The sequence below is a fragment of the Triticum dicoccoides genome, chromosome 2B (genome assembly GCF_002162155.2).
Source record: "Triticum dicoccoides isolate Atlit2015 ecotype Zavitan chromosome 2B, WEW_v2.0, whole genome shotgun sequence".
Taxonomy (NCBI): Eukaryota; Viridiplantae; Streptophyta; class Magnoliopsida; order Poales; family Poaceae; genus Triticum; species Triticum dicoccoides.
Genome location: NC_041383.1, coordinates 819,860,296 through 819,873,470, shown reverse-complemented (window position 1 = coordinate 819,873,470; position 13,175 = coordinate 819,860,296). Strand labels below are relative to the sequence as shown.

Below are 13,175 nucleotides of genomic sequence, written 5' to 3'. Positions count from 1 at the left end.
ATCCGGACATTTTATGTGCGTTCACAAGGTTTCAGTGAAAAACGACGTTTTTTGTGGCTTGTGTAAAAAAGATAAAGAAATGCCTCGTGAATAGTTAGAATGAAGCATCAGAAATTGTCTTTTTTACACAAGCCATAAAAAACGTCGTTTTTCACCGAAACCTTGTGAACGCACATAAAATGTCCGGATATACACGCGGGATTTTTGTTTCGAATTTTTCAACTTCTAGGAATTTGGATTTCGACAATGGGTGCATATGCACCTAGGAGCCAAAACGCCACTCTCGTGAACTTGAGCATAAAAGGTGGATGCATATATATACCTCTTGTCCGCAAGTAGTCTCCTTACTTTGTACTGAAGCTCTCCTTTACTCAAATTTGCCAAACTGGGACCCATAGACGATTGCTTGTCAACTAGAAGTAGGATGTCCATGTAAACCTTCCGTATGTCAGGATCCCTAGACATCGAAACGAAAGCCTTGTAATCGTATTGCACTTGAATCTTGTCATACACTGCTTTAGCAAGAGTTGTCTTCCCCAATCCTCCCATTCCAACAATGGAGACTATCTTCGGCTTCCTGAACACATCACCAGTTCCATGTGTCAGCTTCCATATCACCTCGTCCCTTGGAACTTCGATGCCAACCAACTCTGTCGGATTTGCAAACGTAGCAAATAAGCGAGGGTAATTGCTAGTTGCGGCATTTGGATGCGCAGCAAGGCGGACATTGCCCAAGCACCTTTGACGGAGTGTGGACAAAGCCCATGCCTTTCTCTTGATGCCATTGATCGTGTGGGCGATCTCTTTGTGAGCCTTCTTTCTACTTAACCACCCAGTGACCCACGTAATGAGTCGCCGAGAACCCTCGATGCGCAAGGGTAAGGAATCGACGGCATCCTCCGCATCATAAGAGAAGTCCCTTACAGCCCTGGCCCAACCGTTGAGCATCTCATCCAGCCGCTTGGGCTCCGGCCATGCCAACCCCAAGAGGCAAGTTTGCTGGCTCTCCAGCTCGAAGTGGAGGGACTCGACACTGGCCTTGACTTTGGCCTCCAGGTTGTACTCGTCCTTGAGGAGCTCGAGCAGCTTGGGGAGGAGGGAGCCCATGGTGCCCGTCACGACATCAACACGATGTGTTATCGCATATCTGGTAATTAAGATCGAAGGGAAAATGGTGAACAGATGGGCACGGTAATGGAGAGAGGATTATAAGAAAGGCAGGTTTAATCTAAGAAGAAAAACACGTACCTGCTATCCAGTAATGGATCGTTCGCATGTTCCACCGACCGTTTCATCTTCTTTTTCTTGCTTTCCTCAATTTCATGTCGCTTTTCCTCCCAATGTTCCCTCTTCTGTAAGCCTATGCTTGGGTATCCCATTGGATCTGTTTGGATTTTAGTGTAATCCAATTGGGTGGGATTTTTGTATGTGTTGACCTTGGCCATTGAAGAATCTGAGAACTGACCGGGAAGAAAATCTGTGACTGGGATAGGGAAGTCTTTAAGCATATGAGTATCAATATCTTCCTTTTTCTTGCCTTCCAGCTTTTCCTCTATTTCTTCAGTCGCTGCACTCTTATCCTCCTCGGCGCAAAAAATCACATCAACACATCGTACTCTCATTATTGGAGTGTTTGGAGGATTCCATATGGCAGCCTCCATTACAGACTCGGCAGCTTTTATGTCGAATTTTTCAGCATCCTCAACCCCAAATTTTACAGACAACTCTGTAAGGCCTCTCAAGAAACGTAAGCCAGCCATTCGAAAGCTATGCTGCTTCATTCTGTTTGAATTAAAGCCTAGCTTGAGCTTTTGGACTTTGGGCATTGCTCCTGGAACAAAGGACACACATGGTGCAGCACAGATGAACTTGAAGTACGTGAGTACTTGGAATCCCTCCTTCTTGATGACGATCCTGTCTGTAGGGGCTGCCTGGATATACAGGGTTAGAGCAGTGAGGGCAGGAAGTCCTTGCAGCATATCAGTATCATTCATCGATAGCCTCCTAATTGCAATCTTAAGAATGCAGAGTCTCCTGAGCTCCCCAAACCACTCAGGTAGGCTGAAGAAGATGCAACAGCGCTGTGACAGCTCGATCCTCCGAAGAACCAGTTCCCGAGTAGGAGGAGACGCCATGCTGAAGCCATCCCGGGGAATATGTACACAAGAGGAGCCTGAAGCGGCTGGTACCAGAGTTACAGACTGCAAGACACTGAGTTTCTCGAGAGTCGAGCCTAGTAGTTGCACATTCCTTTCCAGATTTTCTGCTGGCTGTACCGTAGAACAGGTGAGCTGAAGATCCTGGAGATTGGTCAGCTCTCCAAGATGTAAAACATCCTCTACTGAGCACCTGCTGAGATCAAAATACCTGAGTGTGCGAAGAGATGTCATGTGGGCAACTACACTGGGCTGAATATTCTCGCTCGGAAGGCAGAGGTGCAGTAATCTCTTCATATTACCAATATCTGATGGAGCAGCAACTATTTTTGCATATACTTCCAGTGTTTCCAAGTGTTGCAGCCCTTGAATCTTGTCTGGAAGTTCAACAGTGATATTACATTCAATCTTGAGATACTTGAGAAGAAATAGCTCCCCGATTCCTGTGAGGTCAAAACTCTCGTTGTCTTCGTCAGCCCAAATATGAAGAATCAGAACTCGAAGAAGTCCATAATCCTTTATGGAACAAGGTACACACTCGAAGAAACCCCAAAATATAAGTGATCGAACTTGGGATGTTACAATGGTTTCCGGTATGTATGCGCTTTTTACCCCTCCAAACTGGATCGACAACCGGTGAACTTTGTCAGAAAGTGCTGCAGTAGATTGAAAATAGTCCACGGTGATGACGAAATTTTTCTCCATGGATTTGTGCCTAATATAATCCAGTACTGGCCGTCTGGTGAACCGTACACGAAAACACCTCGCCGTTATTACTGGTATCCACGACCTGGACAATTCCTCTGCTCACAAGCTCGGCAAAATAACCCTCGGCAATTTCTTGTGTGTCTCGCCCTACCACAACACTGAGAAAACCTTCAGCCACCCAGAGCTTCACCAACTCATCCTTCTTGATCGCGTAGCCCTGTGGATACATGCTGAGATATAACAAGCATGTCCTCAACCGAGGTGGAAGACTGCTGTAGATAAGGTGTGGAAGGCTATTGCAGATTAGGTTTAGAAAATCTTTCATCCCTTCGGAAGTGGACGGCAAAGAATCATGTACGTGCTTCCATTTTTCCAATACGATACTGGATTCGCATGCTAGCAGACTGCCTATATCTACAATTGCTAATGGCAAACCACCACATTTCCTGATAATCATGTCTGAAACTTCTAAGATATCTGTTGGACAGCCATCTTCGGAGCCAAACACTCTACCGAAGAATAACTTTCTAGACTCATGATCATTAAGAGGTTCCATCATATATATATATAACCTGAGTCATAACTAGAGCATGCCAGTGCTACATCATCAATTTGTGTAGTTGATATTATTCTGCTGCAATAATCACCCCGAGGAAAAGCATGGCTAATAATATTCCATATGGATGCAAGCCATAAATCATCAATCACGATGAAGTACCTGCGCAGTTTTGTATGTTCAATAGGTCAGACAAAAACAGCAAATACATAAAGAGTATATATTGCAAATAATTATGTAAATACGATACCTAACTTACTTTTTCCAGACCATGTGCTAAATTTATCAAACGTCCACAAAACTAAGGCATTTCATCGGGTTCGGATTGAGCAAAATTTGATTACATGGAATAACTTATGTGGCCGCCTTTAGATGGAATTTTCACCAAAACCATCAATATTCCATCAACTCCATGTATAATAAAGGTGTTGTCTCGTTCCAATATTTCAATTAAAAATATATACTTTTGGAAACTAAAAATCACATTTATCAAGATATTCTTGGTACATGCGCAAGATCGACATTCTAAAATGAAAGTAGCTAGCTAGGGAGGTCTAAATGTAGCTTCCATAGTCACGATGAATAAATTCATCATCTTTTCTTCGAATGTCATTTTGCTAGAGACATGTGGTGTATAGTTCAGGTATCATCTAGCTTATCACCACCTCAAGATGTTGCTAATATATTTGGTAATTGGCTGAGGGGTTATCATATAGATTGCTGGTTTTGGTCCTGGTTAGAGCGTCTGCTCTATGTTGGTCACGGTGGCTTAGCTGTAAACATTCTTTTTTAATAAAAGGAATATAATTTCTCCTATACAGATTATGTATTTATCTATATGGCCGGAAGAAAAGTGGTGATTAACTCTGGCAATGTAGCAAGACTGTGTTATGACCCTATTGGATCTCATCCACCTCTGTGTGAGACTTATCCAGAGCTGTTTAGCATCGCTAATTACCCGAATGACACTATTGCCCAGTTTAGGGACCGGACTGGTGGGAGAGTGTTCAGGCACAGGTTAAATATCGACCTGACACGCCAGCTGGAGGGGGTGCAGGGTGTCATTGACAACCTTAAACCTTCTGATGTCCGTGATAGGATTGAATGGGGCTTTGGTACCAAAGGCAAATACACAATTAAATCCGTGTATGCATACTTAGAAAAAGGCCTTGCTGGGTGCGACTACAGATGGATTTGGAAGGCTAAGCTTCCTGTAAAAATTCAGATTTTTCTTTGGCAACTCTTTCAGGATGTTGTCCTCACCAAAGATGTTATGAAACGTAGGAATTGGGCTGGCAACCCGCGCTGTTTATTTTGTGATTGCAGAGAAACCTATCTGCACCTATTTTTTCTTTGCCATGTGGCAAGGGTAGCCTAGCGCACTGTTGGAGCGGTGCTTGGTACTGAATTATGTCCTAACAATCTTTGTTAGTTTTACTCCTGGTGTTATGCTTTTCTTCCCCATTGGGAACAAATATTACACTATGGGCCTAGCGGCCAATTGCTGGGCCATCTGAAATCACAGAAATCAGGCCTCCTTTGAATTTAAGAAATTCTCATCTCCTTTTGAAATTGTCTTCACTGCTTGTGTACATTTATCTTATTGGGCAGGTCTACTGAAGGGCAAGGAACGAGCGGAGCTGAAACATGGGCAGCGCTTCTGAAGAACACTAAGGATGATGAGGCTTTGTGCGACTGCGTACGCGGACGCCGATCTAGGGTGATTCTGGCGCTGTGGCCCTTAAAGTTGCCCCCCTCTTTTGAAGCTGTTCGGTCGTGCTATTTGGTGGATCCCAGTAGAATTTATAGCAGTCTATGTTAGCTTTATGCTCCTGTTGTATCGCCTCTGGGTAGGCTATGGGTGTTTGTTGAACCTTTGCTACTTTGTTGCATGGTGATAGTGCTCCAGGGTTTTTTGCCTCGTAGTGGATGTTTCGATTGCGAGCATTCACAGCGGGTTTCCCTGGATGTGCTTGAACTCGCTTTTTCCCTTTCCCTTTTCGTTTGAACTCGGATATGGCTGTATTTCCATTATTTCTATAATGGAAAGGGGATTAGCCCGGTTCAAAAAAAATGTATTTATCTATATATTGGTTCCATACTTGGTCTATTCTTCAGCGACAGGAGGATCCTCTGTTGGTGAGGGCAGCATGTACGTGGCTAGAGATAGGTTGTCGGGGACATGTTATCCCCAGATGGGTGGCAGCCTAGTTTCTCCATTTCGGCATTATGAGCCTTCCAGTGGCACTGTTTTTTAAAAAGAAGGTTGAAAGCCCGGGCCTCTGCATCAATCGATGCATACATCCATCTTTAGTAATTATTCAAAAACAGTATGTCAAAAACATATATCAAACCATCCGAAGTCATCACTCATACCTATAAACTCAAAAACGCGGACTACCTTCCCTCCCCACCATCTAGAACCCGGGTCACCGCCAATCCGCACACATGACATAACAGGAGCCTACACCCGGTGCAGCAAAACTAAAGCGTACACCACATGCACATGTTTTATTAACCACCACAACCATCTAACCGCTGGCCCATCTGCAGGAAGGAGATCCGCATCATCCTTACCGGGCCTGCCATCTGTCGACGCGGTCACGGCGTCAAATAGCGCCACCGCCCTGTGCTCGTCCATCCAGACGCATCTGTCGCAGAGACTCGGTCCGCCAAGACCCATCGCCGTCGACGTGGTGAATGCGACGCCGCTCCAGCTGCCAGCCTTCACACCATCACTACCGCTGTAGCCCTTTTCACATGGAGCCCACTGCTCACGGCAACCCTCCCCCAAATAGCCAAGCCTCCCAAGACAGCACCTCCATGGAGGGCACGATCCGCCACCCAATCCAAGACGGAGTTTGGACTTACATCTGGGAGAGGGTTGGGGTGGATTGGAGGTACCCCGGATCCGGATTCGCCTCCATTGAGGGTAACGACGTCGAGAGACATCACCGCTGCCGGGCTGAACCAGCCGACCAGAGTTTCCTCCAGTCCCCATCTTATACCGTGAACCTCCGTCTGCTCTGGATCTGGCAGCCATCCATCAACCCAAACCTACTGAGATGAGAGTGCCATGGGAGCTTAACCCTCCAAATCAGTTGATGAGGAAGATCGAGAAGGACATCCGAAGCAGAGTAACAACCCAGCCAAGCCGCTGGAGAACCTAAACCGGACCGCTAGCATCTAGGCGCCAGGAGGATCCTTCCTGAAGCCAACGATGGACGCCACCACCCCGCACTGGCCGCTGACATCGAAGCGCTAGCTCTAGAGGGATCCGACTTGAAACAGTTGATGCACGCGACCTCCAGAACTTGCACAACACGCAACCACCATACCGCACCACTAGTACGTAGCCATGTCGTCGACTCGTCGTCCGCACGGCGCCGCCAGAAGTGCGCATAGCCGCGCCCCATGCTAGCCCGGCGCCTCCACTCGATCGGGTTGTCCCATGCCAGCCAAACACATGCGAAGGGAAGAGGAGCCCCACCACTGCTCCTATTGGTCGGGCTTTGTCCGACGGCGGCGAGGGAGGAACGAGGGGTGGGGAAGGGCTCGCCAGGCGGCTAGGGTTTCCCTCCATGTCGCCCACAGGATTGACTCGAGGGGGACGCGGAGTTCGGTCTTAAGCCCTCCTTCTTGTGGCACTAGGCGTGTCTTTTTTCTTGTTCTTCTAGTAACTAAAACTTTCAATGAGTTTGTCCCATTTTATGTGTTTTTAATTGCGGGCTGTGTGTATCTCCGATGCAAGGCCGGAAGCCGAACTTTTTGTGGTTGCATCGTCTAGATACATGGTGAAAAATCAGTAAAATATTCCATTTCCAAAAAAGTACATGACTAGTGAACAAAAAAGAAAGACATACTGAAACCCACAAAAATAAAACATCTAGTCATTAATTCTGGGGCACTCTTTGAATAACAAATGTTGTATTTTCACAATGGGATAATTATTTCTGTGCCTAGTTGAGTCTCACACGGTAGTTTTGCCCCTAGTTTACAAAAATACTTGGTCCTGCCCAAGCCACATTGCTATTCTTATCGTTTTGCCCTTCCGTCACAGTTCTATCCAGTTAGTGTCATTCGACAGCGTGTTGACCGTCTGTGGACTTTTCGTTGGACCATTTTGCCCCTGCTTCTTCACTCTAGTGAGACACTGCCAAGTGGGACCCATCACTCAGAAAACCATCACGTGTTCCCTTTTACTTCTCTCCTGTCGGTCAAACCCTAGTCCCGGTCTCCCAGATCCCCTGCCCCCTTCTCCCTCAAATCCCGTAGGCGCTGGAGCCACATATCCCATCGATGGCCAGCGGCGGTCTCGTCGGTGGTAGAGCCACGGATCCCGTCGGGGTTGGGCTCGAGGGCCCGCAGGAGGAGAACCGCCCCGACCTGCCTCGTATTCGCGCTTGAAACCCACCTCGTCTCTGCCATGATCCGCCTTGTCTCCGCGCTTGATCCATAGGGGCTGGACGCAAGCGCCGCCTTGCCCGTGCTCCTTCCTCTCCATCTTCCCCCTCCCTTCCTCTCTCAATTCTCCCTGTCTCTCTCACGCTCCTCTTCTCTCTTCCTCGACAGGAGCAGGGAGCGGCACCAAAGCCACCATGAATGCCTCCCATGGAGTTCCACCTCTCAATCCGTTCACCCCCGACGTCCACGTGGATCCAGTAATGAGCTGCGCCGCTGCGAGCCCTATTGGATCCGGCACTACAACATACGAGGCACCAGCTGCAACTTCTACATCCCCGTTGATCCTCGTCCATACCCACGTGGGCCAGCCTCGACCGACGCCTCCCGCTAGCCTAGATCCACAGCGCACCGCCGCGGGGCCTCCATCTTCGGCGTTCTTCCAGGAGCACAGCAAGCGAAACTTCACCGGCTCACATCCCCGCGATCTACAACCCATGAGGCTTATGTGTTAATTATAGTTGTTTTAAATGATTAATGTTGTGTTAATTATATCGTACCAAAAGTATTAGGCAAAACTAATGTGGCAATGTCCATTAGTTATTTGTTTTGGTTCATCGTCGGTCCCACATGGTAGTGAGATGAGAGAGGTGGTTTTCTGAGTGATGGGTCCCACTTGGCAGTGTCTTGCTACAGAGTGAAGAAGCAGGAGCAAAATGGTCCAACGAAAAGTCCCCAGACAGTCAATACACGGTCCAACAACACTAACTGGACGGAACCTGACGGAAGGGCAAAACGATAAGAGCAGCAAAGTGGCTTGAGCAGGCCCAAGGATTTTTGAAAGCTAGGGGCAAAACTGCTGAGTGGGACGCAATTAGATGTATAAAATTGATTAGCCCTTTCATAATTGTGCATATGGAGCTCATAGCCGTCAAACATTCACTAAGAACTATCCGATCTAAGAACGAGATTCATTTGCTCGTCCATTTGCTCGTAGGAGGAAGTACTTACAGCTAGCATCAGCAACTTCAATTTTGTTAAGCCTTGATCTCTGCATCCATTGCACCCTCTCCATTGCAGAAATCCCCAAAAGTCTTACTTTTAATGCCCTTCTCAAGGTCCATTCCTGTTCAGTCAGCCCTATATCCTTCATGGCCAAATCAAGGTTTAAAATGACCTCGTTGGCGATGTTGAATGCCAAGTTACTTTGGACTCTTCGATATCTGTCCCACTTTTTTTAATGTCGTAGCCGTCCTTGAGAGTTTGATATGCAGGGTTCGAATTGCATCGTCGGAGCATAACGCCTTCTGGGATTCCATCTTCTTGAGCACTAGCAGGTAGTGGTCAGAGATTGCGTCGAGGCCGGCGCCATGTGGCACCAGGGAAGGTAGACTCCCAATATATTATTGTTAAGGTAGTATTTTCTCTCTCAATAGACCAAGTAAACCGACGTCCACTCAATGGTAGTAAATCTTTCAATTCCAAGGCATCAATGGTGTTTCTGAATCTTCCCATCATACGCAAATTGATGTTGGTCTTTCTCTTGTCATTGGATCTACAAATGAGGTTGAAGTCTCCAAGTACCATCCACTGTGGCAAAACGGTGTTCTTGAGCTGACGTAATTCGTTCATGAAGTTGATCTTCTCGTCATCTGATTGCGGCCCATAAACCCCAGTAATTGACCAAGAAGAGCCATTTGTTCTGTCCACAATATTGGCTATAACAGAGTACCGACACACGCCCGCAGGAGCCAAGGAAAGTTGAAATTCATCTGAGCAGGCAAACACAATCCCTCCCCTAGAGCCAACAGCCTCTTTGAAGATGAAATTGTTGAAAAAGCTGGGGCCAATTGATTCAGCAATGAACTGCCTATCCACCTGTGCAGCCGTGGTTTCCTGAAGGCAAACTACATTGCATGGCAAATCTCGCACTACCTTAGACATTACTTTCCTCTTGGCAGCGTTGGACAACCCTCGTACATTCCAATTAAGAAGGACTACATCCATGGGAAACTAGCATAACACAGGCACAAAGTTGCAGGCATACCCAGCGAAGCTGAACTAACAAGCTGGCAAACTCACCAAACTGACAACAGAAAACACCCCAGTACACCACACATACATTTGTTGTGTCTAACATAGGAACAAGTGAACCTCCAGTGGCGACCACAGCGTAGTCTTCACCCTTGAGACCACGGCCTGCTGGGTTGGCGGCACCACTGGTGGCGCCGACGGCTTCTTCTTCTTCTTTCCAGCGGTCGCATCAACCAGCGAGATGACCCTCTCTCTAGCATGTTCCATTCGTAGCTTTTTTTTTAAAGCTTCACTCAACCCTCTCTCCCGAACTGAGCTATTTAAGCTTTTGAGAACACAAAGTTTGAGTACTTGAGTGAAAAAACGTGCTTCGGTGTGATTTTGCACTTTCATATTTTTGAAAAAAAAAGATACACATGCCATTTTATAATTCAGAATTGTGAAAAGATAATAAACATCGTATAAAAACACAATCAATGTTTATTTATTTATTGTCCTTAACAGTCCAAAGCCCCCGCAAATAGTTTTGTGCTTTGTTCGGAGAACACACAGTTTGCTTATATAAACGGCAGATATTATTTACCTTTTGCCTTGGAGATGTTTGCTGATAGCATCGATAAGGTCCGGCACATCAGGAAAGCCATGGGGCCGTGGTGCCTTAAGTTGTGAGAGCATGCTGGCGAGGAACCCCCTCGTATCTGGATTCCGGGACACAGTCACGAATGCCCGGCACTGAAATTTCCCTGCATGCTTGTGATACAATGTTCTGGCAACTGTTGTCTTTCCGACACCTGCAAATTGACAAGGAAGAAGATAAAAACTTATTGATGGAGCAGAGAGAAGACATGAAATTCAAGTTGAAGAGGACTCCGGTGGCCCGGCCGTACCTGCATATCCACTTATAGATATCACCTTGAGTGTCTGCTTGTCGTCGTCGTCGTCTAAAGCCAGCAGATCAACAAGCTTCTTTGGGGGCTCCGCAACACCAACTGTACTACTACGGCCGCAGATAGGAAACGGGAGCTCGGGGGACGTGAGGCAGCTGACCCCGGCTTCCCTCCGGTCACCGTCAGCTGGTTTGACAGTCGACCACCGGAAACCTTCGCGTCTTTTACTCGCATCCTTCACACGAGCAAAAAATTCTGAAAAATCGAGATGAGCCCCGGCGCCGACGACCTCGTCCAGGTGATCTTCCGTGTCATAACAAAGTTCCCGAACTATCTTCATCCACCACCGGGCCATGACGCTAGCGTCGACCTCGTCTTCCGACATATCCTGCAGGGGGGCACATAATTTCTTGATACCATCTCTGAGAAGATCAATCTCATCCGCACTGAGCCCATCCGGCAGACTAGCCGCGAGCGAATGGAGTTTCCGGAGGAGGGGGCCGACGGGCCCCAGCCAAACATTAACAGGATCTTGCATCGCCTCTTGAAGAGAAGTAGGATCAGGATCCGGCGTCTCCGGCTGAGGGGATGCAGCGTCTGGATCTTCCATCTTCGCTGAGAACATCAATTATTCATGTACCAGAACATCCATCAGCAAACTCAAGTAAGAACGAGCTGATTAAATTTTCTAATTGTATCCATGTCCATGCACGAGAAAGGGAACATGGGAGGAGGGGAAATATTACCAAGGAAATCCCAGTTCTGACGAGCACGACGCGGAGGGTATCAGATGATAGATTGTAGAGAACAGAAGAAGCCCCTCTTCATAGGAGAGAGAGAGAGTATTGGCTGCTACTTTCCTCTAAACAAAACCGTACTGTCACCGTAGAGTATTTTTTTATGGGTTTCATAATATTCCATTCGTCCCAAAATAAGTGTAAACGCTTCCACCCGGCCGACCAGCCGAGCGCTGGGCCGGTCACACGCCCGTCGTTCGCTAGAGGGAAATCAGATGCTTCTGTTCATACACACGTGTGAGTTTTTCGCGGGGTCACCCACCGCACTCGAGCCTTATCATCTCAACCAGGCCAGCTCTTCATTCCTATCCACACATCTCACGCATCTCCTTCCCCTATCCATTGAGACTGGCGCTGGCCGTCGTCGCTTCACCACGCCAAGGATTCGTCTCCGCTTGGCGTTGTTGCTTACTCTCTCCTCTCCAAGCTTTTGTCTCGCTGCCATGGTCTCGCACCTTGCGCCCTCCCCCGCGAGCTCGAGGCGACGGCACTCGCACACCCCTACGGATGCAACACCATGTTATCGCAAGGCCGTCATGCTCCTGCTATAGCTTTGTTTTCGATTTAGCCGGTTGCAGCTTTATAATTTGTCGGTTCCAGCTTTTTATTTGTCGGTCGCAGTAATTTCATCCCCCAACACCAATTTTTGATTCGCTGGTTCCAGCATATTTTTTGCCGGTAGTAGCTTTTTGCGTCGCTGGTTCCATCTTTTGATTTTGCCGGTAGCAACAATTCCTTTTTTGATAGTAGCTATTTTTAATTCGCCGGTTGTAGCATTGTATTTTGCCGGCAGTAGCTTTTGGCAACGACGGTTCCAGCTTTTGATTTCGCCGGGGCCAACATACGTGGTCATAGGATCCAGCAAGTGTGATCGCCGTTTCCAGCAAATCAACTCGCTGGTCGCAACATCCGTAGTCGCCGGTTCCACCAAATGCGACTCCCGATTCCAGCATCTCGTTTTTGTAGCACTTATTTTGGTGCTGGACAGGAATGAAGCCGTGCTACAATCAACGATGGAAAACCAGAGAGTTTCTACGCCCTAGTGCTGCCGGGGCAGCCGCCGACGAGGAACACGGCCTCCGCGCGTCGCGAAGGAGCACCCGAGGGAGGAGGTTTGCTGGGCATGGTGATTTCTGCTCTTTCTTTCCTTCCCCTTGTGTTCGTTGATGTGATTTGGGGGAAAAGAACAGAGGTGGGAGGGTGGGGACGAAGGGGGGTGGGGGCGCTGGCCAGATCCGATGGCTGGAAGGTGCCAAATCGGACGCGCAGGGTTCGACCGGCCGAAAGTTGGGCCGGTCGACCGGCGCCTAGTACCGCCCTTAACTTTATACTAATTTTAGAATAAATTTTTTAACTTTGTATTAAATTTAATATAAAGTTGTACTAAGCTTGACACATTTATTTTGGGATGGAGGAGGTAACACGCTAACGTGCCTCGCACCATCTTACCGCGTGACTGGGCATGCTAAGCACCGTTAAATCTCAGTCGATTAGGTAGAAGAAAAATCTCAGTCGATTCGGTAGCCGTTGACGTGCGGACGTGCCGAACACGACGGATGGACCTCTTTTTTTTTGAGAAACGGACGGGCTTTTCCTTTTTTTTTTTTTTTTTGTAATATGGACGGGCTTTTCCTGT

The 13,175-nt window shown here is 47.6% G+C and overlaps 1 pseudogene; it reads right to left on the bottom strand.

Annotated features, from left to right (window-relative positions):
* Window positions 1-11,352, bottom strand: part of LOC119361567 — an 11,985-nt pseudogene extending 633 nt beyond the window's left edge.
* Between the last annotated feature and the right edge of the window lie 1,823 nt (window positions 11,353-13,175).